This window comes from Podarcis cretensis (assembly GCF_951804945.1).
Source record: "Podarcis cretensis genome assembly, chromosome: 5".
In the NCBI taxonomy this organism is placed as follows: Eukaryota; Metazoa; Chordata; class Lepidosauria; order Squamata; family Lacertidae; genus Podarcis; species Podarcis cretensis.
In genome coordinates, this window is record NC_137174.1 from 39,171,034 (window position 1) to 39,198,584 (window position 27,551).

A 27,551-nucleotide genomic window follows, 5' to 3' on the forward strand; every position below is an offset into this window, starting at 1 on the left:
CAGCATCTTAACTAAGCACCAAAGACCAGCAAGGATGTAGCTAGCAGAGAGCTTTTTCACAGTGTGGGTGCCACAGTGTCGGGTGTCCACCATAGACAATGCTCTTCTCTCATAGATGGGACATGGAGGACCATCTTTTCCATGTATCTGAGACAGAAGAAGGTGGTATCCATGGAGAAGGTGTACCTTAAGGTTCACATGGCCCAAACTATGTAGGGCCTTAAATCACATCACCAGCACTTCAACTGTGCTCACAGCAATAAAATGCTGAAAGACATGTTTGGCCATTGTTGTTGGGAACAGGGCCCAATCATCACTTTTGGGGGACGGGGAACAATCTTGCAACATGGCCACCCTCCCACACACATTCTGCAACCCCATCCCATAATACACTCATGATTCTTAAAAGTTTCTATTTCTGTTCTGAAATTTGGTTTTTTACATTTCTGAAATGAAATCGCACATTGGGTCCAATGGAGCTCCCGTATGTGTGGGATTATAGTTTAAGTAATACTGCTACCTATTGACATCAGGCAGGTGCCTTCATTGTACTTATTCTTTCTGGTACCTGCTGAAACATTTTTGTTTAGGAAAGCCAATCCAAACCCATCAAACGTGTTTTAATCTGGTTTTCAGTTTTATCTTTAATTTCATTTTAAAAAATGTTTTAAATAACTGTTCTAACTTTTTATTTTACTGAGAATTTTATTCTTTTTGTAAACCGCTTTGAGGTTTTATTTCAATTAAGTGAGGGACGCAGCGTATTCTTATTTTATGCCACGGTGCCTGAGGGCGGGAAAGAGAGATGGGAGAACCTGTGGCTCTCCAAGTGTGGTGACCACTGGCCATGCAGGCTGATACTGAGGGGAGCCGGAGTCCAGCAACATCTGGAGGGCCGCTTCACTTCCAAGCACCCTAACACTCCGCGCTCCTTCCTCGCTGACCGCGATCCTGCCTCTGATTGGCCGCCCAATTTCGCTTCACCCCCTTGACGAACCTTGGTCAAATCCGCGCTTGCATCGCGTGCGAGACGCTGCCCTCTTTATCTTTCTTTCTCTCTCCCCCCACCCGCCCCGCAAGAGCCAAGCTCTGCGCTCTTTTCCCAGGAGGAGCCGAGGGCGCCTGCGAGGGAGTCACCTGCCCCCGAAGCTCCTCCCCTTTTCCCAGCCCGGTCCCGCCCTAGCCTTAGCCGGGCAAAGGAAGAGGCGAGGCGCCCCTGTGTGCGTGCGTGTGTGTGGCACGCGCCGGGCGCCGGCCGTCAAGTGCCGCGCGCTCCAGCTGGCTGGCGAAGCGCGAGGGCAGCAGCCGGCACGCTCTTCCCCTCCCGCTGAGCGCCAAGGCGGGAGAATGCGAGAGTCATGAATCCATTAATGAACTCCGCGCGCGTCGGAGTTCCAGCGGGGACCACGCTCGCGTTTCCTCCGAGCCCTTCGCTTTCTCTCTCTCTCTCTCTTCTGGTCCCCCCCCCCCCTTTTCCCCAACCCCAGCACCCGCCGCTTTCTGTGGTTCTGGTCACTGGGACTGATTAATGAATCATGAGGTGGCTGCTGTTAATGCATTTATCTGGGACAGACTGTACCGCAGCCTTCAGCCTTCACACGGCGGGGTGAAGCGAGCGCGCGAGAGAGCGAGGCTCCCGCTTCCTCGGCGGGCTCCGACACCTGCAGCCGACCCCGCTGCTCTCCTCGCCCGCCTGCCTCCCGCCATAGAGAGAGAGGAGCTGAAGAACCGCCGCTCTCCATGGCTCCTGAGGAGGTAAGAACGTCAAGGGTCTTTCTTTTTTGGGGTCTCTTCCCCATCCGACGCCCCCGAAAGAAGCCAGTTTTCTCTTCCAGGGAAGGAAGAACCTGGAATTTCGAGGGGAAGCCACGGAAGGGGTGCTTGGCATGGGGGGCGTCGTCGACGCCAACTGCTTCCCTCAGGGTTTGGCTGCCTCAAGTCACGGGGAGGGAGAGGAGTCCACGTGTAAATGGGTCGCGCGGGTGTGTGAAAACGATGTCCGCCCCCCCCCCCTCACAAAAAAATAATAATCCCTCCGCGGAGCCGTGAGAACCCGCCTTTGCCTGGCGCAGGCTGAGTTTCGACTTCTCTCCGCTGGTGCTGACAGGGGACAAAAATACCTTGTCCCTTTGAATAAGGGATGGGGAAACCCAGGGCAAACTTGCGGGTCATTGGGCGATGGCATCGGGGTGGGTGGGTGGCTAGGAAGTGTACTAAACGCAGCTGAGGCTCTCTGACTTCCTGTTCCCTTCCTTACACAAGAGTAACGAAGGCTTGCCAATGAATTTACATACTGGGAATTGGCTTGGAAGAAAGAGGGAAATGCCAGTTCACCTCTCCATCCCATAAGAATGACACCCTCTAGAATCATAGTGAATACATTTTATTTTTGGCGGTGATGCTTTAGCCCCCTCTCCCGCCCTGCATATAGCAGATCTCCGGAGAACTGTGTTAAAATTCCTACTTGGGGGAAAAAAGAGTGGTGCCGTTTGAAGTGGTGTCAATTGCAGGCTAACTAATTTAGTTTGCAGTAAGCTGCAGTCATTTGTTGCAAGCCTGGAGTGAGCGAGAGTTGTCTTTTCTAATCTAAGCACAGATAATTTACTTCACTTGCTTAATTTATAAGAGGTCAACTGCCCCCGGGGTTCATACCTGCCTAGTTGTTGTGCATCCTGATCCAGTAGCTCAACTGCTTCCTTCCAGATGTGTTGAGGATGCTGCTGCTGGTTCTGCAGCTTGGGAAAGGAACTCTGCATGTGCTCAGATGTGTGCTATGCTTAGTGCTTCATGTGTTCCATGACTGAGCCCCAGCACTGAAAACAGTTTCTCTATTTGAGCTATGCTCTTCATTGAGCACTGATTCACATGCATTAGTCAATGTAAAATGGGCTGCTACTTTTTAAAGAAGTGAAATCTGTGTCAGACTTAAACTATAGCATGATTGTCATTAAATAGGCGATGTGTTGAATTTCAATTGGTTCTTTAAAAGGTAATCATGTATATTCAAGCGCTCTATTCAGTATAATGGGTAAGAACTTGTAGACACTCCTAGAAGTGCTGTCTTGTAAAGCTGCCATATATTGTTCAATATCATCCTATCCATTTAATAGGTCACACTCCTTGTGTGTGTGTTTTTTTATCATGCATTCTTCATTCAGTTTGTGATTAAACTAAAATGAATGATTTTGGCAGTGCATTTTGCTTATGGTTAAGCTATGGGTTCTTTTGGTGGTCTGACTTTTTGACCTGGTCATTCCCTTAAAATCTGTTTTACAAAGCCCATTGTATGGGGAAGGGATGGAATGTACCGTAATTGAACATCAGCAAAACTTGCGTTTGTCGTAATGGCATATTTTACAGAGAAATCTGCAAAGCATCTGTTAAAAGCAATGGCATAAAACCTGTCTAAAATGAGCAATGTCAGTTCAAGTTTGGTTGTGCAGCTTTGCAATATCCAGTATTTATGCGGACACCTGAGAGAAGAGACTCTGAAAGTTCTTCCCTAGTGTTACAAAATCAGCCTTTATCTTGGAACCAAATATGACAGCCAGTTCCTTGGTGTGACAGCAAAACCCATCCTGTCACCTTAAGAAGAAAAACTTATTCAACATGATCCATCTGATATGTCACCTTTGGTTGTGGCCATTTCTAATTCTTGAAAGGGAACCATGAAAGATGAACATAAATAACTGAACATGTCAGACAGTGTAATTCTTCCTAATTTCAAGAAGCTAGCTGCTAAATTATGAGCACCATGTGTAACTACCTTCCTGAGAGTAAATTCATTTGCTCCAGTGGACTTTATTGCTTGGTAAATGTGGTTAGGATCAAGTTACAGAGTCTATTGTACAGTGCTAAACCTCCTTTCAGTTTGTGTCTGTTTAGATAGACAGCTCCCAGCTGTTTACAGCTGTAACTTCACCAAGAGGCAAAATTACAAATACTGTAGTTTCCCCAAAGGACATTTTCAGGTTGCTCTTGATGCATTAAATATGCCACTATTACCTATTCATTGTAGACAATCCAGAATCTCCTTTCAATGTTTGCAGAGACAACACATTTCCCCATTGGTGGATGTGATGTGCTTTATAGCTGGGGAAATGCAGTTCTTCTTCCACCTTGCAAAAGCTTTGCTTGTGGCATCTGTTAGCTGTGGTCTATGTTGCCATAAACAATGGCTGCACACAACTTTCCCCTTCATGTGCCTATCATTTTGTGAACTCCAATTTTTCAGTCTTAAAAATGACCCCAGTGACTATGAACTGGTATGCTACTAAAGAACGTGTGAAGAGCCCTACTGGACCAGAACAAAGGCCCATCTAGCCCAGCATCCTGTGCTCACAGTGGCCAACCAGATGCCTATGGGAAGACCCAAAGCAGGACATGAGTACACTGGCATTCTCCTGCACTTTATTTCCAGTGGTTGGTATTCAGTGTCATACTTTGGTGTTGGAATGCTCATCCAGTGGTGCTTTGAAAGGGTAAACTGCTGTATTTCTGCTAACTGCCCCCATTGTTTCTATTTTAACTGTAAGCCACCTTAAGTCAATTTCAGGGGGAAAGGCTGGATATAAATAAATAACATAATAATCGTTTATGTTACTGTTCTTGGCTTGGATTTTTCATTGTTCGTTTATGGCTGAAGTCTTTATGGGGGTGCTGAAGTCTTTATGGGGTGTGTGTGTGTGTGTTTAAAGTTCCAGACAGCATGACAGTTTCCCCCTTTCCTTGCAACAAGGGTGGGTGGTCCCCATTCCAATCCATCATGTGGGAATGAAGTGCTGTGCATGTTCTGCTAGATAGGGGTTAGTGTTAACGACAGCAAAAATAAAAATGTGATAATCACCTAGTTATGCCACTACTGGTATGCCAGCTTTACTGTTATTTTACAGCAGGGGTGGGAAATTGGAACTGACCAGAGGACTGGATTCACAGCTGGCCAACCCTCTGTGAGCTACATTGATCAGTGGGTGGGGCTTCCCAACTGTCAATCACCTGATGTCATGTGGCTGCAGTTCCCAACCTCTGCGGCTACAAAGGAAGATTCTTTACAGTGAGCCCAATAAACAAGTACACAATTCTCCTCTGTTTCCCAGCTTTCAACAGTCAGAGGTTTAGCAATACCTTTAGCACCATTATTAACATTCACTTTTAGAAAGTGAAGGAGGTTATTATTTCACATATATTGGCCATGCTGAGATGTGAGTTTCTGGAAGCCCTGCTCACATTTTTCTGTCAAGAAGGGAGACAAATCTTGTGGCAGTGGGGGCATCGTGGAACTTTATCACCGAGAGAGGTGTTGTGGCAATGACATGTATGTTGCTACCTTCCTGTGGCTGCAGTGATGGGACCACTCTATGTGGGATTTTTTTAAAAAAAATGGGCCAGGGCTGTGTCAATCCAGGAATGTTGGGGTTCTTGTGACCTAGAAGACTGTGCGCGGGAAAGTTGCTAAACTCAAAACTCTGAATGATACCTGCAAAAGTCTTCCATTCATGTCTGAGGCATGATCTAGGCCAGCGGATGGAAGGAACCTGTGGCCCTATAGATGTTGCTGAACTACAACTTCTATCATCCCTGATGATTGGCCATGCTAGCTGGGGCTGATGGGAGCTGGAGTTCAGTGATGGAGTTCAGAGGGCTATAGGGTTCCAACTTCTAATCTAGACAAACAGTTAATTGTGTGATAAAACTGGACCAGGGATTTTCTCTTGGGTGCACTTCTTGAAGTTCGCCTTCAATGTGTGGTGTAGCTACTTAGGTTAGTAGCAAAAGGAACCATGTTCAGAATGGTAATCATAAATCCCACTGCACATGTAGAAGCTCACCACATGGTCCCTCAAATCATAACAGGGTATTTTTAAAAATAAAACCACAAGTGATGATTTTGTAGAATGTGCCCTTCGTTACTACTAATTTCCCCTATCTAACAGTGGTGCAGTTCAGAGCATTGAAACAACATGGCAGATCACATGGAGTATAACAGATGTGAGGTTTGTGATTTGTTGTAAGCCAGTTATAATGAAAAAGTTCCACTTTTGATGTCGCTGTGAGTTTTGCACTTAAAAAAAAAAGAGTCAGGATTTCATATTCACACACAATATAATGAATGTTCTTAAAGAATGAGGCAGACCACCCTACAGAGACACAAGTTTCTTCTTGTTTACCTCCACCCATTTCTTTCGTATCTCATAAATGGGTTAGAATACAAACTGCAGTTCTCCCTCTCTCTGCTGCCATATTCTAATAACATGATTGTTGGTTTGACTGTTCCCGTTTATTATGGTATTTAAAAGTTATTGGAACCCACTGGAAAAACTGGCCCTGTTTATGCTTGCTTGACTCTCTCTCTCTCTCTCTCTCTCTCTCTCTCTCACTCACTCACTCTGTTTCTTCCCTTTTGCTGCTCTCCCTGCCCTAATGTCTGGCATGAGAATATACTTGACTCATTTGAGTTTTGTCTTGGTTATATTTGTGAAAGGATCAAAACCCATTAATTTCTTGCCTTTGGGGAAATTTGCTGTGACAGTGTTGGAGAACTTTGTAGCTATTGAGCTTTTCAATAGACTGGAATTTAGTCTGTGAATTAAGTTGAGTGTGACTGGCATATACTGTACTAATATGCCAGGATAGGGAAACTTAGTGAGTTTCTGATACAAAAAGGGGGCTGAAAATTTATTTTTCTTATAGTAACAGAACAGAAAAGCAAACATGACTAGTTGGCTAATTAGTGTGCTTTTATTTTAGTGTTGTTTCTCACCTTTTGTTTTCCATGCAAGTTAGAGCTCATTGGACAACAAGTATAGTTGAATATATTACCTTTTGTATTGCTGATCAATCCATATCAATACCTTTCTGTAATGATGTGTGACAAAACAGTTCTATCTTGCTTTATCAACTCTTGCAGTTTTGTTTGTCTTTTTAAATCTTAAAAACCTGGTGCTACATGTTTGCAGATGATTCATGGTTTAAAAGGAGCTGAGCAGAGTGAAACTAGCCACAACATTGCTCAACAAACTGTAAATGATACACAATTCACCTTAAGACTACCGGTCTGTTTGGGTGATGATATGAGCATGTTCTCTCTAGCTATCTAGTTTTGAGTTGAACATTATTCACTGGTGCTTGGCATCATAAATTGTACGTCAGTATGTTTAGAGATTAACATGTCAGTAATATGTTTCTCAGGGGTCAGCTGCAACCATACATTTTTTAAGAATTGTGTGTGCACAGAACCTTACTAGATGGCATCATCTGTCTTCAAACTGCAAACCTGACAGTTCAGGAGTGCTTAGCTGAGCTATTTACTCTTTGATAGCTTTTCTTTTTACTGTCTTACAGGTTAGAACAACCATTTCAACTTCTGTTGCAAAACAAAGTTGTCTGCTATTGCAAACATTTCTTACAAAAACATATTAAGTCTGTGAGCATGTTAACTGTACAGAGTGCTCATTTGTAGGCCAGCAAGTCTGCACATGGGTTAGGGAGAAAATACTTTGAAACTTGCAATTTAAGTGATCTCTCTCTTTTCCTTAGCTGCTGGTGCCTGCTTTTACTGGCGCAATCTCCAAACCCTTGTTCACATTCATTCCCTTTGATCATCATAATCCTGTGTTTTTAAAAAGGTTGAAATGCTTTAAGTAACATAAGTTATAGAAGCAGAATGTATACAAGATACTCAGATTTTATATATAAAAAAATTATTATTCTTATTAGAAAGTAGGATTTTCATAACTTGTGGAGATTTTATAACTATATAGGTAAGCCTTCTTAGCAGTTAATGTCTATGCAACATTCTTTCTGTGTTTGTGTAACATTTTAAAACGGTTCTAGATTCAGGTAGGTAGCTGTGTTGGTCTGATGCAGTAGAAATATATATATATATATATATATAGTGTGTGTGTGTATATATATACACACACATATATATATATATATACAGTATATATATATACACATACACATGCGCACACACACACACATATATAAAATAAATTGTCCAGCAGCACCTTAGAGACCAGAACGGTAGACTCGTAATCTGGGGAACCGGGTTCGAGTCTCCGTTCCTCCACATGCAGCTGCTGGGTGACCTTGGGCCAGTCACACTTCTTTGAAGTCTCTCAGCCTCACTCACCTCACAGAGTGTTTGTTGTGGGGGAGGAAGGGAAAGGAGAATGTTAGCCGCTTTGAGACTCCTGAAGGGGAGTGAAAGGCGGGATATCAAATCCAAACTCCTCCTCTTCTTCTTCTTCTTCTTCTTCTTCTTCTTCTTCTTCTTCTTGGTATGAGCTTTCGTGTGCATGCATGCTTATGGTGTTTCCTGTCATTTAGTGGGTTGAGGCAGGGAGACCCAGCCGTAAAGTTTCCTAGTACAGTACTGTATTCATAACAAACCATGAAACAACCGTAAGTTATAATAAGCTGTTCCTGAGCAAGCATCATAAAAAATCAAAGCAGTTTACAACAACTGTGTATGAGTTATAAAAGCCACATAAAAAAATGTAAAACGTATCACCAGCTATTATAGAAACTTTGTAGCCTAATTGTCTGCATAAGACTGGCAGCAAAGGGAAGTTTTCAGCAAATGTTTAAAGGTCAATATAGAAGACAACTGCTGAGTCACTATTGGGAGACCATTCCGCAGGACTGTGCCAATGACACTAAAGGCTCTATTTCTTGTCAGTGTCAAATGAACCTTACTAACTCAGGGTTAAATGGAGATCATTCACTGTGGTGTGGCTCATAGAGTGTTGAATCAGGAAGCCTGCTATAAAGCTCCCTCAAGGACCTTGGGACTTTTTTGCAGGCTGATCTATTTCATATGGTGATTTTGTATGTGTGTGTAGATATAGGGATTGCATTCAGTGCTGAACCAGTGGGGTTACGCTGAACCAGTGGGACTTCCATTCCCTCTCTTCTACTGTGTGCCACCAAAATCTACTCCAAAGGGTGAAGTTTCCAAAGCTGATTGTGAGAGTGCATGAGAGACTGGAAGGGACAGAGGATGTCCCATTGCAGGCACAGAAGTCACTTGAACCAGCAGAGTTGCAGCCTTGGATCCCTAGATATAGATCAGTGATGGCCAAACTTGGCCCTCCAGCTGTTTTGAAACTACAATTCCCATCATCCCTGACCACTGGTCCTGTTATCTAGGGATGATGGGAGTTGTAGTCTCAAAACAGCTGGAGAGCCAAGTTTGGCCATCACTGATATAGATGATGGGGCAGAAGAGAATACCATATACACAGCTGTGAAATATCCCAGATGGCCCAGCTTGTATTTAGCCATTTAATGGAGAACTCTCCAAATAGAGAAGTCTCCAAAGAGGATCAAGGGAAAGCCACTTTGGTATCCATTTATGGACAAGTGATGTGATGGAAATTTTTGGGAGGCTGCTAAGTTTAAGTGTTATCATGGTGCCTGATGTAAAAACCTTCAGCTCAGCCTGGCTTTCCTTGCATAGCTGAGCTCCTGGCTGAAATAGGGGTGGGAGAGAGAAAAGGGGCAAAAAAAGATATGTGTGGGTTAGTTCTCTGTTTATCTGCCTGCTTGTTTTAATATTAAGTTGTTGGGAATGGATTGTATTTTTATGGACTATTGATTTTTGATCCATCCTTACGCTTGACTTTTTGATCCATCCTGTTTTATTAATATACAAGAAAATATATTTTTATAATAAAAGGCTAAAATAAGGAGAACAGCTCCTGTTCTTAACTGTCTTGGCAGTGCTCTTTATTTATAGACTCAGCCTGCTTGAACTAATGACTAATTAGCCCTGGGAATTTGGAAGCTAGTAATGCTACTGGCTTCCCACCTTCCATGGGAAAGCTATCATTTGGATAAGAAGCCTCGGCCTCTGACACAGCCCTTGGAGCAAGGCAGCACAATACGATTTATAGTAGTGAATATAGGCAGTTTTCAACATATAAGTCACTGTGCCCATTTTCCAGGTATTTCGTCTCTGTTGTTTCTCAGTCAGAGCAATGCTGGTGCTGGCGCCTTTCTACATTACCAGCTTTTCAGGCTCTGTGGGCAGAAACACACCTTCTAAGTTGAGATACCCATAATATGTAGCTCTCCACCCCCCCCCCCGAGATGTATGCTTGGACCTCCTCTTTCATCACTTCCGCTCTGTTTAAGTAAATTGTGGATATACGATTCTTAATTTTATTTATGAATTGCTTTCTGCAAAGCATATCAAAGCCATTTCACAATAAAACAATCACATATATAAAAACAGCTAAAGCAATTACATGTTTTAAAACAATTTAAAATTCAGTACAGTTACTGACTGTGATAAGAAAATTATCCACTTAGAAGGTTTGTTGAAAAGAAGAAAATATTTGACAGGCACCGTAAGGACAACAAAGGCAGTGGCTGTCTGATGTAAAGGGAAAGAGCTCCAAAGGGCAGCTGCCACCACACCAAAGGCCTGATTCCTACATTCTGCAGCATGGACTTCTTGTTAAGATGATATGGTTTTAGGGCTCCCTCTCCTGCAGAGTGCAGTGGTCAGCTGGGTATATAAAGGATGAAACTCTCTTTTAGGTGTCCTGGTCTCAAGCTGTAAAGGCCTTTGTACATCAGCACCTTGAAGTTAGCTCAGTGGCTACTTGGCAGGGCCATGTAATTCTTATAGCAGCGGCATAACATTTTGACAGTATTCTGCTCTTTGAGCCCCAATTTGTTGTTGGCTCCAAATTAACTGCTTTGTTTGCTGCTGGTTTGATTGTTCTTGTTATATGATTTCATTATTGGTGTTAGCCACCTTGAGTACTGCCTAGGAACACGAAGAGCACTTAAAGATGGTGATAAAAATGGCTACCAAGGTAGAGTAAAAAGTATGTGGGTAGAAAGAACTTAAGATGGAGCTCACCTATTCTACTTGTCCCTTCCATGACCCTCTGGGCCCAAAAGAAAAAAATAAAGTCACATGAGTCCTCTGGAATCAGTTTGATGAGATAGAAGATAATCTTGCTGCAGGTTGGCTACCTTTTGGCTAACCAATTTCCTCAAGGTAGCTAGCTTTTGTGCAGGAAGAAAGATAGAAGAGTACTTGAAAATTGAAAGGGGAATCTGCAATTCTTATTCAAACAGAATGGGATATTTGAATGAAAGCCATTGTTTTTAGCATAGATCAATGTATATACCAATTTATAAGTTTAAAGTATAATATTGAAGATTGGTAGAGAAGAAAATACGACAAATATTAAACCTGGGATTTTGTTCTTCCATTTTTTTTTATTTTGCAGTATAGAAGTTGTTTAGTATACATTTCAGCAGGTGTGCTTCTACAGCATTAACCTTTGCAAAATAAGCTTTCTTCTAACTTCCATGAAATTATTTTCTTAGCTATAGCAGGAACTGTTTTGAAGACTTGCAAGAATAGCTATTGTTCTCCCCATTGCTCTTTAAAATGTATACTTATTGCAGCTGCTCTCAGCTTTGTCTTCATGGAGTGATGCTGAAAGTGCTTCAGTACTTTGATAGACTTTTGTATGACAGCAGGTGAAAACAGAATAGTCTCAGTCAGTTCTTTTTCTGAGGCTTTGAGAAGGAACTTTGTGCAGCAGCGAGAGAGCCTTTGTTCTACACACCCAGGAAGACAGTGCTGTCCTTTGTATTTCCAAGATTAACTTTCCAGCCATAACACAATCTTTCATAAATTATACTCTGTGAAAATAAGTGAAGTAGGTTTTGTTGATACAAGCAAATGAGTGAGCTTTTGAAATGCTGACTAACGCTGACTACATAGAGAAATGTTACTTAAGTCTGCTTGTAATGTCTCTTCACAGAATTAATGCACAGATTCCTAATTTAGATTTTACAGATCACTCATTCTTTCTTGCTATATATGATTGCAATGTTCAAACCTCTCTGACAACAATGAGACGTGATCTAGGACAGGAGAAGTCCTGGTCCAGTGTGTGCTCTGAACCAAAGGAAATAAGTCACATTCATATATTGTAGGGACACATTTGAGTCCAGATTAAAATCATATCAATTAATAATCCCAAATAACAAGCCCCAGTTGAGCAGTTGCAACTCATTAGTTAAATATCAAGGTGAAAGAGAGCCTTGTATACATTAATGAACTTGCAGGACCTGAGGCATCAACTCCTACAAGGGTTGTTCATGTACAGTATTTTTTAAAAAGAATAGCTATATGGTCATCACAGGATAGATAGCCTTATAAAAACTATTAAGTTGTACATAGTGTATATTGTCAATGGACAACATGGAATCTGTACCTTGTGCATCCAAATGTCACTTTTAACTTCGTTGTCAGAGACCTGGCATAGTATATTTATAATCCATAGGCTCTCAACTGGTGCATGAAGTAATATGCAATGTGGGAAGTCTATTCTTTCCTTGACATGTAAGGAAACAAAAATAATTGGGACTGAAATGGAGGATAGCAATTTTTTTGAGGAAATTTAGAGAATGCTGACAAATGCAAGAGCACATGAATATGAATTGGAACTGGAAGGCGAAGGTGACAAGGATACAAAAAAACTCACAGTTGGATATGCCACAGGAAGAAAATGGTGAAAGGCAATGTACTTTTACTACAAGACCTAATAGAAGAAAACAGGAGTTATATAGCTATTAATTCCATGGTGGCAACCGCAGTTAAGAAAATTACTTGGCAAATCTACCTTTTAAATCTTATTATTGTCTTCTTTGCCTTCATGTTTATTAGAGAATGTTTTACAGTAGTTCTCTTAAGACTACAATCTCAGGCAAGTTTATCCTGAAGAAAACTGCATCAAGACAGATGAGCCTTTCTTTCTAGTCCCATTACATAGGCTTCCATCACTCTCTTTCTCTCTTACTGTATTTATACAGTCCTTTTCAACTGCTTCCATTCTCTGCACTGTTTGAACCTTCTACATTGCTGTTTGCATTCTCTTCCCATTTGACAATACACCTTCAAAAGTTTTTGTTACTTTAATTTTGGAAACATTTATAGTTCTACCCCAGTACACACACTCTTTTGTGTGTATTGTACTATAATTGCTTTTTCATAACTGTACTTAAATCCAGGACTGTTTTCCTTCTTCCTTGCTCACTGCTTTTGCTTTAGATTTAGCACTTAGCATGCTAAAAAAAAAACCCTAAACCCTTCTTTTCCTCATTGAATTTGTCATAAAGAAGCATATTTATTTAGAAAGAAAATACCACTGCGTTTAATGGTGCATATTCCCTACAGTCTGCTTAGAAAGTTAAGCCCACAATCCTCAATTGTCAGTGTTCCCCTTTCTTCAGTGATAAAGACTCCCCCCCCCCAATTTTTTTATTATCAAGGTATCATTTTTGTGTGTATGAATGTTGTGGGGAATGAGAGTGAAGGTTGAACAGAGTGAAGGGGTTTACTTCTTCAACTCCTTCCCTATTATTGAATCCAGATAAGTTTTCCTGTTCACTCCAGAGCTTTTTTAAAAAGCAAATTTGTACCAAAACCTCCAAGTCCCCTTCTCTATCACAAGTCTTCAGTCCCACACTCTTTGTTGGTTCATTTTGTTGCTAGCTGATTCATGCATGGAACACCCATTTTACTAATTTGGGGTGGGGGGCAATAAATTAATGCATGCTTTCTGAACAAGTCCTTCAAACACCACAGATCATTTACACACAAGTTACTTTATTTATTTGCTTATTAAATTTGTATGCCGCCCTTCATCCGAAGATCACAGGGCAGTTCACAACATAAAAATACAAAATGAGAAGACACAATACATAATAAAACAAAAACAAAGCAATACCCCCCCCATACATTTAAAAGGCCATAGACTGTTAATCAGCCAAAGGCCTGGTTATAGACAAACGTTTTTACCTGGTGCCTCAAGTTATACAATGAAGGTGCCAGGCAAGACTCCCTGGGTGCATAAATGCCAATCTGCACCTTGAGTGCCTGTTATAATAACCATATGTTATTAGTCAATGTTACCAATAAGCTTGGATTAATCGGAACTCTTCATGTGCCCCAAGACTCTGTATGTAATTTAGCTTTGCTTGGAGCAGTGAGTGCAAGGATAGTGTAATTGTGGTCAAATCAGAGACAGCAGGTATAGTCTAAGCCAAGTGTGATCCTGACAGGATGATGGTAAGCCACAGGCATGAGAAGGTCTTCATAAACCTAATTAACCCCCCAGAACATTGTGCCATATCCAATGCAAGGAATTCCCAAGTCCAGTAATTAATAATCTCTAGTAAATGATGGCTTCCTTCCAGCAAGCATACACCTAGCTAATTAAAGTAAGCACCCTAGCTAGCTTCTTCTGAAAAATCAAAGCTCAGTCCTTACCAGGATCACAGGGATACCTGCTAAACACAACCTGATTTGTTACAATGTCCATGTAACTCCTCCACAACTCTTTGGCAGGAAACACAATTGCTATAACTCATAACCATACAGGGTAGCTCATTAATCATGTCTCTGTTATTTAATGTTGCACATGCCCAGCTTAGACACTAATGAGATCAGTTTGCAAATTTAGATTTCTGCCTGTAGATAAACCGTATCCTATAACTAGACACCCTGAGTTTTTTCAACTTTTAGGACACATCCCTAGGTTGCTTTATACTTCTCCTTTTGAGATGCTCTGACACTGTTAATTGTGGCAGGAACATCCCTCTTTTTTTCTCCAGCTTTAGTTAGCATTATCACCCTCTCCCTTGCCTTTTAGTCCATGTTTGTTGTTTTCCCCAGGACTAGTCAGTTTATGGTATAGAGGGCTCCAGCCAGTGTCTTTCTACAAGGAAGTTGCCCCGTTTCCCCCCCTAACTATTTAGGACTCCAGAGGCTTTTCAGCTGCCCCTTCCAGGACTTTGGCAAGGAGAAGGATTATTTTAACTTTAGAGTCTCATACAACACATCCTGCTGACATTTTCAAGTCAGCTGTAGCCATCTATGAATTGTGTACAGTAAAAACATAAAAACCTGAGTCTAACCTCTTCCTTCTTCTCCCATCTTCTCAATAGACAAGTAACCATTGTGTTCCATCCATCTCACTTCTGTCTGTGTTTGTGATTTCACAAGTCTTGCTCTAGTGAGAACCAAAGCTGAACTATTTGCATGTGAACTTTTAGCCTTCCTTGTTTATTTAATCTCCTGTTACAGAAATGCATGTCAGGCACATCTCTGCTTACAAACTGCTTAACTGTATGGTCTGGGCAGTGTGGGGTGGGTGTCCTTTACAATATGTAACAAATAATCTTTTTATTCTTTCATATTTTTGTACTTGCACTTCAAGTCACAAAGCTGTCTTTATTTCCTGTCAGTCATTTGGTGTAAATATATATTGTGGTTCGAGGACCCGACCCCCGCGAAGTAAAATGAAGACACAGGGACACGTGATATAAGGTTAATGGGCTAGAAAAGGCCACAACTTTATTGATTACAGCAATGAAAAGGTATTGGCTTAGGCATTGGATCGCGAAACAAGTGGGTTTATTCACCAGGGGTTCATCACCTGTTGATGCTAATCCAACTATAGGCTCACCCCTGCTGTCACCGAGGGTCGTGCCATGGCCTCCCGCCAAGCAGGCTTCGGACGGAATACACGACCGCCAGATTCCATTAACGGAATACCCCTAGAAATTGAAGGCATAGGCGATGGCCACACCTAGCACTTCGACACACCACAACACATTATTCCAATGCCTAACCTACCCACCAATACCACCAAAAAGTTGTGACGATTGCTACGAGGTAGGCGAAAAAACCAAAAAGCCTAATGCCAAATGGAAAAACTCCTACCAGGCCCCCCGGGCAACCGGGGCGACCAACCTAAGGTCCATAGCAAGGCCAATGACCTAAGCCCTAACTCAAAGGGAGTGGAGGGTGGGTGACTCGCCCAGGACGACAAAGAGAAATGAGGCCAGGGGGGAGGCTGGCACTGCAGCATAAAGGCTGCTGGACACGCCCCCCATGGCACCTGGTTGGACAGCCACTGGGGGGGGCGTGAGTGCCAGCCAGGTGTGCTGGAGGCAGGGGGCAACGCCCCCTGCTAGGAGCGGTGCTCGGGCTCCCGTCCACAACCACTCCCCTCTCTTTCAGGGAGGAGAGTCTTTGTGGTTCGAGGACCCGACCCCCGCGAAGTAAAATGAAGACACAGGGACACGTGATATAAGGTTAATGGGCTAGAAAAGGCCACAACTTTATTGATTACAGCAATGAAAAGGTATTGGCTTAGGCATTGGATCGCGAAACAAGTGGGTTTATTCACCAGGGGTTCATCACCTGTTGATGCTAATTCAACTATAGGCTCACCCCTGATGTCACCGAGGGTCGTGCCATGGCCTCCCGCCAAGCAGGCTTCGGACGGAATACACGACCGCCAGATTCCATTAACGGAATACCCCTAGAAATTGAAGGCATAGGCGATGGCCACACCTAGCACTTCGACACACCACAACACATTATTCCAATGCCTAACCGCCACCCGAGCTAAAGGCTCGCCGCCAATACCTTCAAAGCTGCAACCAATCCCAGATGCTTTTGCTGACACTAGCTAACCAAATGTCGTTCCCCAGATCCGATAAGTGGATGCCGTCATTCCGGTATGAGGCCAGGGGGGAGGCTGGCACTGCAGCATAAAGGCTGCTGGACACGCCCCCCATGGCACCTGGTTGGACAGCCACTGGGGGGGGCGTGAGTGCCAGCCAGGTGTGCTGGAGGCAGGGGGCAACGCCCCCTGCTAGGAGCGGTGCTCGGGCTCCCGTCCACAACCACTCCCCTCTCTTTCAGGGAGGAGAGTCTTTACACTAATAAAAAATTAGGTAGTTCTTGTTAATTCCCTTTGCTTATTCCCCATAGCTTGTAAAATAACATTGGCATTTATTGATCACAGTCTAACTCTCCAAGTTTGACCATTATGATACTGGTATATTTTGAAGTAATCTTAGGCTGTGCAGTAACGTCAACTACAGGAGAGGCCCCCAAATTAGTACTTCGATGTGTAAGACATGGGTCCACAGAGAGAGTAGGAGAGAGAGCACTCTGGTAACATCAGGGATTTTCCAGTTAATTGTTTCAACAGGGAGAAAAGCTTTTGGTGATCTGTGTAGTGTACATTTGTATGCACACATGAGATTATTTTACGTTTCAAGCAAAGAAAGGAAGGAAACGGTGTTTTGCTGCTCAGATCAGAAAGAGTAGCCTTTCATTTCTGAAGATCATGGATATCTCAGTCAGTTCCTTTGTAAGGAAGAGAAAATAATTAAAATAAGAGGACCAGATGCATACCCTTCCAGAATATGTGAAACTAGAGAGATTTTGACAGCTGTTTTTTCTCCCTCATCTGTATTATTTTTTTGGTCATTGTATACCCTTTTAAAAAAGTGATAATAACCATATTTGAAGCCCAAGTGTTATTGTTCCAGTTCATTTCTCAGAGACTGTGAAATCTCTTCATGAATAAGCTGGAGCAGAGCTTCCGATTCTTCACTTCAATATCATTTTGTTTAAATGTCTGGGAACTGGTGCATAGTCCTTTGGGGAGAACAAAGAGTGTTGGTGTATTTGCTCTTTACAGCAGACAAATCTCTTTGGAACGTTGAAACGTGAAGAATTGGGGAGAAATGACTATAAGGTTGACAGCAATGGCAATCAAGTCTGAACTGAAGCACCACTAACGGTATAGAACAAAGCAACTTCCAGTCTTTGATCTTTAGCCTTATTTTTCCAAACTAGAAAAAATATCTTCCCAAAATCTTATGAATGCATCTTGACAATGCTGCATTTGATAAAAGAAAATGCAGTAGTTTTCATCTGTTTCTTAAACAGAGATGTTTGGTTGTGCATAAAAATAATAACCATGATAGTGTAGCATCTGTATCTTTGGCAGGAGTCAATGGCTGTCAGTTGGCCTTGTTGGCAAAGCCAAAATTTGTGGTTGTTAGTGCCCCTCCCCATATTTCTTGGGAAAGGCTGGACAGGGCAATTCAGGCATGGCTGGTCACTGCTTCGCGAAGGTGAATAGAGCAACACCCAATGCCTGTGGTCTTTCCTTAGAGAAAAGTGGGTAAAGGGGGAGCCTGAGGAAAAGGCTTTGTAGAGGTAAGCATGCATTATTGGCACTGCTGGCCAAAGGCGGACTGGGTAGCACCCTTAGCATCTTCCCCACCTGCCACTCCAACTTTTTATTGGAGGGAGGGTTATTGATTTGTCTCTATGTGGTTAAGTAATGATGCCTTCACCATATACCTGCTTAGCAACCTCCCTAGCCTTCCTCTCAACCTGGGAGTTGGCAGGGATTGCTACATAGCAGCTCAGATGATTCCACCCATCTTTGCATCTCTAGTGTTTAGGGGAAGGACAGTTAATCCCATTTAGAGGGTAGTGGCTTATTTGCCATGACAGAGTTATTTGTTGAATCCTGGTCCCTTGATTACTATAGGGAAAGTGCAATATTTAAGCTCCTACACAGCTACTGGTTTTCAGCAAGATGCAGGTAAATATGAAGTGAAACTAAACTTCATCCTTTTCCAATTTTTAAAGTTGAACTGCCTTGGTATAGGGACCTGTCCCCCTCATTATATACCTGGATGGTTCTATATAAGTAGTAATAAATCATTTCAGCAGATGTTTGACCTACTTGTTCAAGAGTAGCAGCATGTGTTTCTGCTTGGACATTATGCAAGTGATAGGCATTTGCTTATGTTGTATCACAGCACTGCACTTCATAAATTACTTATTAAAAGGCATGTGTGATTATAAGAGTCAACTGCATAATTTCAGTTGCCACTAGCAGACAGTATGAGGCTTACAAAATTGTCAAGGTTGCAGAGGATAGGGTGAGTTGCCTATGTGTTTTTTTCCTTGCTGTGCTTGGAAGAGTGAAAGATCGATGCAACTCAGTAGTGCCTCATTGAAGCTTCCACCTTGGAAACACATTGAGGACATTGGGAAAGAAACATTTCTCATGACTGAGATATGAGAATTCTGTGTCTGGGGTAAATCATATATGCCTCCTATGGAGTGAAGTAGTGAGAATTGGAGTGTGGGGTCAAGTTTGTCTTTCATGGTCAGATTTGGAAGATGATGAAGTTGAGTGGAAACTTTGAAGCAGTTCTGATGGTGTACAGCTTTGATGGCACTCAGCAAATCATAACCATCTATAAGAAGCACAGTAATGTCACTAGGTTGTGTATTCTGCCATCACAACTTAGTTCTAAATATTATGGCACTGGATTTAAGAAAATATGGAAGGATAGAGACCCAAGAAGGCTTGGTGGAATATATTGATGCTGGCTGTAGTTCTTGAGGTACAGCCTCAAGCAGGGTTATGTACAGGCAAGTCACTCCATCTTTGCTGCTGTTTGCTTCTTCTCACCAGCCTGGTGAGAACTGCTGGGGAAAATATCTGGTTCTATAGCTTTCTCACCTATTTATCATCACCCATCATTCACTGGCCCTTTCTGGGAAGGGCAGACAAGCAGGTTCTTAGCAGTATTAAACCACAGTACTAGGGGCAGAGTGCTCACCTGTAGGGGTAGAGGCCTTGCTGAATGGCCAGCTAAACCAACCCTGCCATCAACCCTGCCAAATGTGTAGGAAGTGCATGAGTTGGGTTTATATGGTGGGTGTGGACAATCCCTGAATATTTAACTTCCACTGAAGGCTATTGAGCCATAAGTAGGACTGATTGTGATGTTCTAGTATGCCATGTTATTTCAATTGTTTCCCCTAGTTAAGACTCTAGAATCAAGTCCTCAGTATTATCAATGTGCATTATATTTTGTTCAAAAAAACAGTGCCAGGAGTAAAGAACACTGTATATTTGTATTCAAGGTCTTCAATTCTAGGAAAGCTTTCACATTTTAAAGTACATGAATCACAGGTGGTCTTTTGGGGTATCAGGATTTATTCTTAAACTAAAGTATGTGTTTAAATTACCCTGGCTGAATATAGCAAGTATGCCTATTGTTTAAAACTGAAATATGAAGTGACACAGTTTTATTAGAACAATGGAACTTTACTGCCAATGCAAATCCTGTTTTCCTCTTCATTTCAGTGAGACATGCTGGTCCATTCTATTCTGGAGGATTACCCTAGTTCTGCTGAATCTCAGAGCAGTTGCTTCCTAGCCATAGAATCATAGAATTGTAGAGCTGGAAGGACCCCCAGGGGTCATCTAGTCCAACGCCCTGCAATGCAGGAATCTCAGCTAAAGCATCCATGATACATTTATGAATAGCTAATCTGAGTTTACTTGTTTTTACATCTATAGTAATAATATATATTCCTAACTTTATTATTGGGTCCCTTTTATTTCATAACTTTTTAACAAATAAAGGGCCCCGGTTATATCCAAATAGTACCTGTACCATACCAATATAAATTTTCAGTCATGTACAAAATTGCTAAATAGCAAAGAGTACCAACAAGAGATCACCAGTAAAACGTCAATTTCACCAAGTTACTCCAAATGAATGGTAACTTCTAAATCCTTTGGGGAGAAGCTCACAATGAGAAATCTGTTTGAATGAACGATGAAGAACACTAGTCTTTCAGGACAGTTTGTTAGATGACATTCTTCCCGTTTTCTGTGTCATCTTCTGTAACACTGTTGTTTACAATGTAGTGTATAAAAACAAAAATGTAAAAATGAAATTACACACACATTTACTGATTACCAGCTGTGCTTTAAACCAAGTTGTCTGAAGCACTGTCTTTACTCTACAAGTCCAAGGAAAGACTGAATTCACTGAAGATCTCTTCTCAGCTGATAACTGCAGCAGTCTTCAGCAACCCATCTCTAGGGGCAATGTCTCATTTGTGTCATAATTGCATTATAATCATAAACATCCCACATATGTAAAAGAGACTTTGCTACTTGGACAGTTTCTAAAGCTGAAACACAATTGTTTACATTCAGACATACATATCCAATACGGGAACATATATACACAAGATTTTAAACAACTTTTTTTTAAGGAAATCATTAAGAGGGCTAAGTATTTGGCTGCAGGAGCTTCCTGCAGCCAATCAGAAGCCATGCTTTGGTTTCTGAATGTTTTGGAAGTTGAATGGACTTCTGGAACACATTCCATTCGACTTCCAAGGTACGACTGTATTGTACTAAATTCTGGCACTTAATACAAAATATTCTAAGACACTGGTATTTACCTATTATAGGATATTGGTGGGCATCTGCACAAAGTACTACATTTAGATATAGCTTACAATAAGAAGGGCCCCTCTAGTTACTAAAGGCTGTTTAAAATGTGGTATATGCTTATGTTACTTGCAGTCTTTACAAAGCAGTTAATTAATCCTAAGTAAGCTAACATTTTTGCTTTGCAGAACATCATGGCAAATGTAACTTATATGATCCTATGCCCTTGCCCAGATGTATGTGCCAGGCACACAAATAAGGCTTTAAAGGTAAGATCAAAGCTAACTTACTTGAAGCTCCATTAATTCTGTATTTTTAGAATGTAGTCATTTACCCGAGAATTTTGTCAGCCGTTCTGATGCACTGTGCACGCCGGTGCAATCCTGTATAATCAAAACCTATTGAAAAAGGCTGCAAAGACCCTGTTCTCCCCCCGCCCCACCCTTTTAGTGACATTTCAGTGACATCTTTGTGATGTTTCTAGGTCCCTTCCAAGTTCGGCACAATTCACGTATACATGGTTACACACATATTGAATGGGGACTGCCTGTGTCGAGAAATACAGCTCCAAGGCCCAATTCTGGGTGATGAAGTAGAAATTCCAAAGTACCTGAATGTCATCTTAGTGATGCCACTGCCTACACAATCAAATTACTGAAGTAATCTAATAATTTGAATCATTGCTTGTGATATTCATGTCTGTTTAGCACATCTGTAGTAGATATAATGTAATAATATGTCATTGGTAGCAGAAAGAAATTTCAAAGCTTTATACCCTAGCCTTGGGGAAAATAGAGGAAAAAATATTAGGAGTCTCCTGCATTCGGAAACTTTTCTAGATAAGCCAATCATTCTAAATCTCATCAAAATATTAATAAAATCCAATTTTGATGGCTGTGTATGTAGAAAATGGTATTGTACCTTTCTTATACTTTCATGGTGCTGCACTTAGAAAATTGTCCTTCGATCCCATAGGGAATTGTTCTACTTTGCTCCTATAATGAAGCAGTTCCTTTAATCAAGTGAAAGCCAATGGGGATAAAAAAACATCTAGCATGGTTTTATTTTGCCCAGTGGGGTACATTTTGGATTAACTCTGTCATGTACAACCAAGAAATGCAGTAAAAGCATTTTTAAAAATCAAAGTTGTAGAGCATATAGAGCTGTACCCCCCAAACCCTCCCAGAAATTCAGCTGAACTCTTTTAATCTAATCTTGAGCAGTGTTTGTGCTAAAATTAAAAAGTATTATTATTTTCCCCTGGAATACAGAATTAAAGGCAGTAGCAACAGCAAGTCTCATCCCTACCTCCGGGAACCTTAAAACCTCCTTTCACATGCTGGAGAATGAATGGTAAAATCCAAAGTTCGATTTGGAACTCCAACCCATTCTCCATTGCAATACTGTATTGCTGTATGGTTTCAGACATCAGCTTAACTTTGCATAGTAGTGCAAGGGTGACTATGTTTTGTGGTCTGTGAGTGTATTGGCATATTGAAGAAACTAAGGTCAGCACTACAACACTCACTGCAACCAAGCACAACCCAAGCCTGATCTATTGGCTACAGCTGAATGTTTCTATCAAGCCTATTTTCAGCAAGCGGATGGGGAGAAAGCCTATGCAAGGGTATATGTGCCCTTCAATACCATGTTGGTGACCCCCATAGTAGGATATCTATTCTGTGGCAAATGTTGCTTCCTTGAAGCCATTCAGGTATTTCACAATTGTGGAATATCAAGGAAAGCAATTGTGAACGCTGAAAGGATATGGTTTTCCTTATTTTCAAATAATATGATAATACTATTCTGCTGTATGCTCTCTCTGTCATCCTCCTCCTGGGCCATTAGTAGGCTTTTCTGCTATGGCTATTTCACTTAGGCTGCAATCCTATACAGACTGAAGAGTACCATTAAACTAAATGAGATTTATTTCTGAGTAGACATGTATAGAATTGCATTGTAAGCGTCACTGAGTTTTATTCAGTCCTACACCAGTGGGGTTCTGCTGGTGCAATGGGACTTCTATGTCTTCTCGTCTTCCCAAATCTGCTCTGTGGGGGGGGGGGAGGTCCCCCCAACCCCTTGGAGCCAATCATGAGGGCATGTGAGAGGATGAAGGAGACAGGTGTCATGGGCTGTCAAAGTCAGGTTGCATCTCGAGGCCCCAAGACCCACCCCCAAAATAAATACACACGGACACTTATATTAGTTTAAGTTTTGAGGCAAAAATTTTGGCCACATCTTTATTGAAATACAATCACATGAGCGGTATTGGCTTAGGCATTGACTCCCCACTATAACTGGCCCCACCTCTCAGGGTGATCGTCAAATGGGGTAAACCAAAGGAGGGAGCTAGGTCGATGAAGACCAACCTAAGCTCACCCCGGTGTTCCTGTGGTCCTGGCATGGCCCTAGCCCCTCAAGCGGACTTCAGACGAGATCCAGGACCCCCATATTCCTTTAACGGAATACCCAGTTCCTGGAGGGGCAGGTGATGGCCGCACCTCCCCTCCCCACAATCCAACTGAGCCAATGCCTAACCGCCACCTTACAAGTTGTGATGATTTGCTAAGGGGTAGGCAAAAACCAAATGGCTAAAGCCAATCTGCCAAATGGAAAAACTCCTGCCCAGCTCCTGTTCCAAAACAGGCGACCCAAACCAAAGCAAGGCCAAGCGACTCTGCCTAAACTAGGGAGGGTGGGCGGGTGTTCAACAGTGTGAAGCTCCTTGCATCACACTGCTGTTTTTAAATCCCCTGGGATCACGCCACTCACTGGCTATTGGCTAAAATCGCCTGGTGTGATCCCAGGGGAATGGCCAGGACTTCTTGCTCCTCCCCCCATTTTAACCCTATCAGGTGAGCTCTTGGGTCCCGTGAGCAACCAGGACCCTCTGTTATGAGGATCCCATATGACTGAGCCAGCCCATGACAATAGGAGAGAGCAAGGAAGTTCTATTGCACATATTTTATTTTATTTATTTATTCCATTTCTATATCACCCTTCATTTGGGGATCACTAGAATACATATTTTACATGTTTATACATATTTTACATAGTAATAAACAAAAACAATAGCCCCCCCATCACAGTTTAAAAGGCCCCATATTGTTAAATTAGCCAACGGCCTGTGAGAAGAGGAATGTTTTTGCCTGGTGCCTAGAGATATGTAACAGAGACAAAAGGTGAGCCTCCTTGGGGAAAGCACTCCACAAATGGGGAGCCACCACAGAAAAGGCCCATTCTTCTGTTGCCAGCCTCTGGAACTCTCATGGAGCAAGCACATAAAGAAGGGCCTCAGATGATGATCGCACGGTGCGGGTCAGTTCATATGGGAAGAAGCAGTCCTTGAGGTATTTGGAAGTCCCTTTTGCCATCAGAACTGCAGTGTTGGATAATAGACTATTGTATTCAGCATTCTTATGGCCTTATTTATTTCTTCTTGGGCTCTAGCCATGACACCCATCCCATTTTCTGTTCCTGCTTTGCCAGCAGTCACGTGGTTTCTGTGGAATAACCTCTTGGGTTGACTCTTGTCTGTTCTGACATGATTTCTGTTCATTACTCTGACTCGCTGCTGTGCCTTGCAGATGTCCTTCCCAGCTAAGATATCTGGACTAGCTGACTGAGATACTTCTTAATGTATTCTGACTCAAAAATTGAAGGTTCAGATAGAAGGATTGAGAGTTTCAAATATAGACATCCTGGTTAATGTGTAAAATGTAGAAATCTGGGGAGACTTTAAAAAGGTATATATCACACCTAAAAAGGAAGCTTAGTGACTTAAAACAGGATCAATAAATCCTTTTTAGATAGAAAGGGAAGATGCTACTAAAGTTGCATAGGGAAAGCTTTTGTCTTTTTTATGGTGTTAGGCTTGTGGTACTGAAAGAGAGGCTTCCACGTTTGCAAATTCTCCTAAATTAGAAGGAGCAATGTAGTCACATTTCGAGTTGAAGAACTTCAGTTCAGGTTAATAGCTGCCATATGCAGTCTAATATGTAATGGCTCTTGGGGGTAAAGATTAAAGTGAAATATGTGCTTAATGGAAAGGAATGAGAATTGGATAGAAATGGAATATGAAAGATTGTGTTTTTTATATTTAAAACCCCCCATAATATGCATTATAATTGCCCTACCCAGTATGACTGTGAGTATATTATAGGTTATGATTCGCATTCGTGCCTCCTGAAGATTTACTTAGATTAGTCAGATTGTTACAAACTTAACCTGCATGGTTTATGGTTTGTGCCTTCACGTTAGTCAATTACTTCACACAAAAGAACCTTTTCCTCAAGAGATATTCTGCCTATCAATCACTACTAGTTGCATGGGCTTGGCTAGGATTTTTGTTGGGGGGGGGCAGGACTGATGTGATTGGTCAGTTAGTTAAGTATTTCTATTGTTTTACTTGACCTGGGGGGCAGGTGCCCCCCACCCCCCACCCTTGGCTATACCCATGACTAGTTGTGATGTCTTATTCTGTCTCCAGGATCAGAGGCAGCAGACCTCTGAATAATAAATGGTTGGGAACCACAGCTGCAACATAGGTATCTGCCCTGGTCAGACCATTGTCCCATCTAGCTCACTACTGTTGACACTGACTGACAGTGACTCTCCAGGGTTTCAGTCAGGAAGTTTTTCACAGCCCTACTTGGAGATACTGTGGAATGAACTTAGGTACCTTCTGCATGCGAAATGTGTGCTTTACTACTAACCCATGGACCTTTCCCAATGGGAGAGTGCCGCTGCATTCATGTACTGGCTTGTGGGTTTCCCATAAACATAAACTTGACCAGCGTGTAAAGCAGGATGTTGGACTAGACATAGGCCTCTGATCTGATCTAGGAGAATTGATCTTATGATATTTTAAGGAAATTAAATGAAAAGCCTTTAGATAGAAATGTAAGTCAGTATCTAAAGAGCTGTATAACTGGTTCTTGTGGGTGGTAGGATATTGAAAACATGACAAAATACAACAAAATATAAATTGAATAAAGTTGAAACCAATCCACAGATGTTGTTGGTGTCTACCTATCTCAGGTGACAATGGAGTGCACCTCCAGGGGTGAAGTCAAACCACTGGAGAATCACAATACCTGCTGTGTTTGCAGAGACCGGTAACTCATAATTGCTGTTTCCCATGTTGTTTATGCTGTGTTAGCAGAACCAAAGTGACATCTCGGAGGTGCGCGCTTTCGCAGTGTATATGGAAGTACTAGGCTGCCCAAATGGCAAGACCGTTCTCTTAACCTTGCTGATGTGATCCAAAGGAAAGCAGAGCAATACATTTGGCACCAGCTTGGCTCCAGCAGTTGTCAGAAGGAGGCATACAAGACACCATCCAACCTCCTTAGGGACTCTACTCCAGATTTGTGTGATATTTACCCCTTAGCCTTTTCTTCCCCTGAAGATGTCCCACAAGGCAGTGGGTATGGATTTTTCCTGGGGTTTGCTCCATGGATCAGTATAGCCACAAGGCAGTGAGAGTTTGGATTTGATTTTCCTTCTCCTAAATGGGCTACCTTCCCAGGTAAATCCACATATAGTTATCCTAATACCATAGCAATGCTCATTCTCTGAGGCTGCAATCTTATAGAAACTGGAAGTCCCATTGAACTCAATGGTGCTTACTTGATTTGATTTTGATTAGACTCACATATCACTTTATACTTCAAAAAAACTCAGTGATTTGCAATTTGTATAGTACAACAAATTGCAAATCACTCTGAGACTTTTTTGAATGTATAATACAACAAAGGATGTGGGTGGCGCTGTGGTCTAAACAACAGTGCCTAGGACTTGCCAATCAGACGGTTGGTGGTCCAAATCCCCGTGACAGGGTGAGCTCCCGTTGCTCGGTCCCTGCTCCTGCCAACCTAGCAGTTTGAAAGCATGTTAAAGCGCAAGTAGATAAATAGGTACCGCTCTGGCAGGAAGGTAAACGGCGTTTCCGTGTGCAGCTCTGGTTCGCCAGAAGCGGCTTAGTCATGCTGGCCACATGACCCGGAAGCTGTATGCCAGCTCCCTCTGCCAGTAAAGCAAGATGAGCGCCGCAACCCCAGAGTCGTTCGCGACTGGAGCTAACGGTCAGGGGTACATTTACCTTTATAGTACAACAAAACACAATAAAAACATTAAATAATGCACATTATCAATACAGTAAACTTTAGAATAATGCATACTCAAACCCAAGTTAAATAACTTTAGCAATATCATTAATGTTGCCCATATTCCCATGTGAATAAAACATTTTTACCTGGCATAGAAATTAGTAAAGTATGCGTCCCTGAGAGAGTGTTCCAAGGGTAGAATTGCACAGTAACTTTTTCTGTTTGCCTCTTCCTACTGAGGATATAATAAAAGGATTCTATTGTTCTAGGAATGAATAAGTCTTGTTGTCCTAGAGGCTTTTTTTTGTATGTA

General features: G+C 42.1%; 1 pseudogene across 2 annotated transcripts in view; it reads left to right on the plus strand.

Annotated features, from left to right (window-relative positions):
* Positions 1 to 1,203: 1,203 nt before the first annotated feature.
* The window catches only part of LOC307217352 (heparan sulfate glucosamine 3-O-sulfotransferase 1 pseudogene), an 81,957-nt pseudogene continuing 55,609 nt past the window's right edge, over positions 1,204 to 27,551 (plus strand). Inside the window, exons 1-2 of one of the 2 annotated variants that reach the window (XR_013844016.1) lie at positions 1,204 to 1,755; positions 21,314 to 21,394. The product of XR_013844016.1 is annotated as a heparan sulfate glucosamine 3-O-sulfotransferase 1 pseudogene (transcript). The remainder of the gene's footprint in view (positions 1,756 to 21,313; positions 21,395 to 27,551) is intronic. The other variant, XR_013844018.1, reaches the window with a different exon arrangement.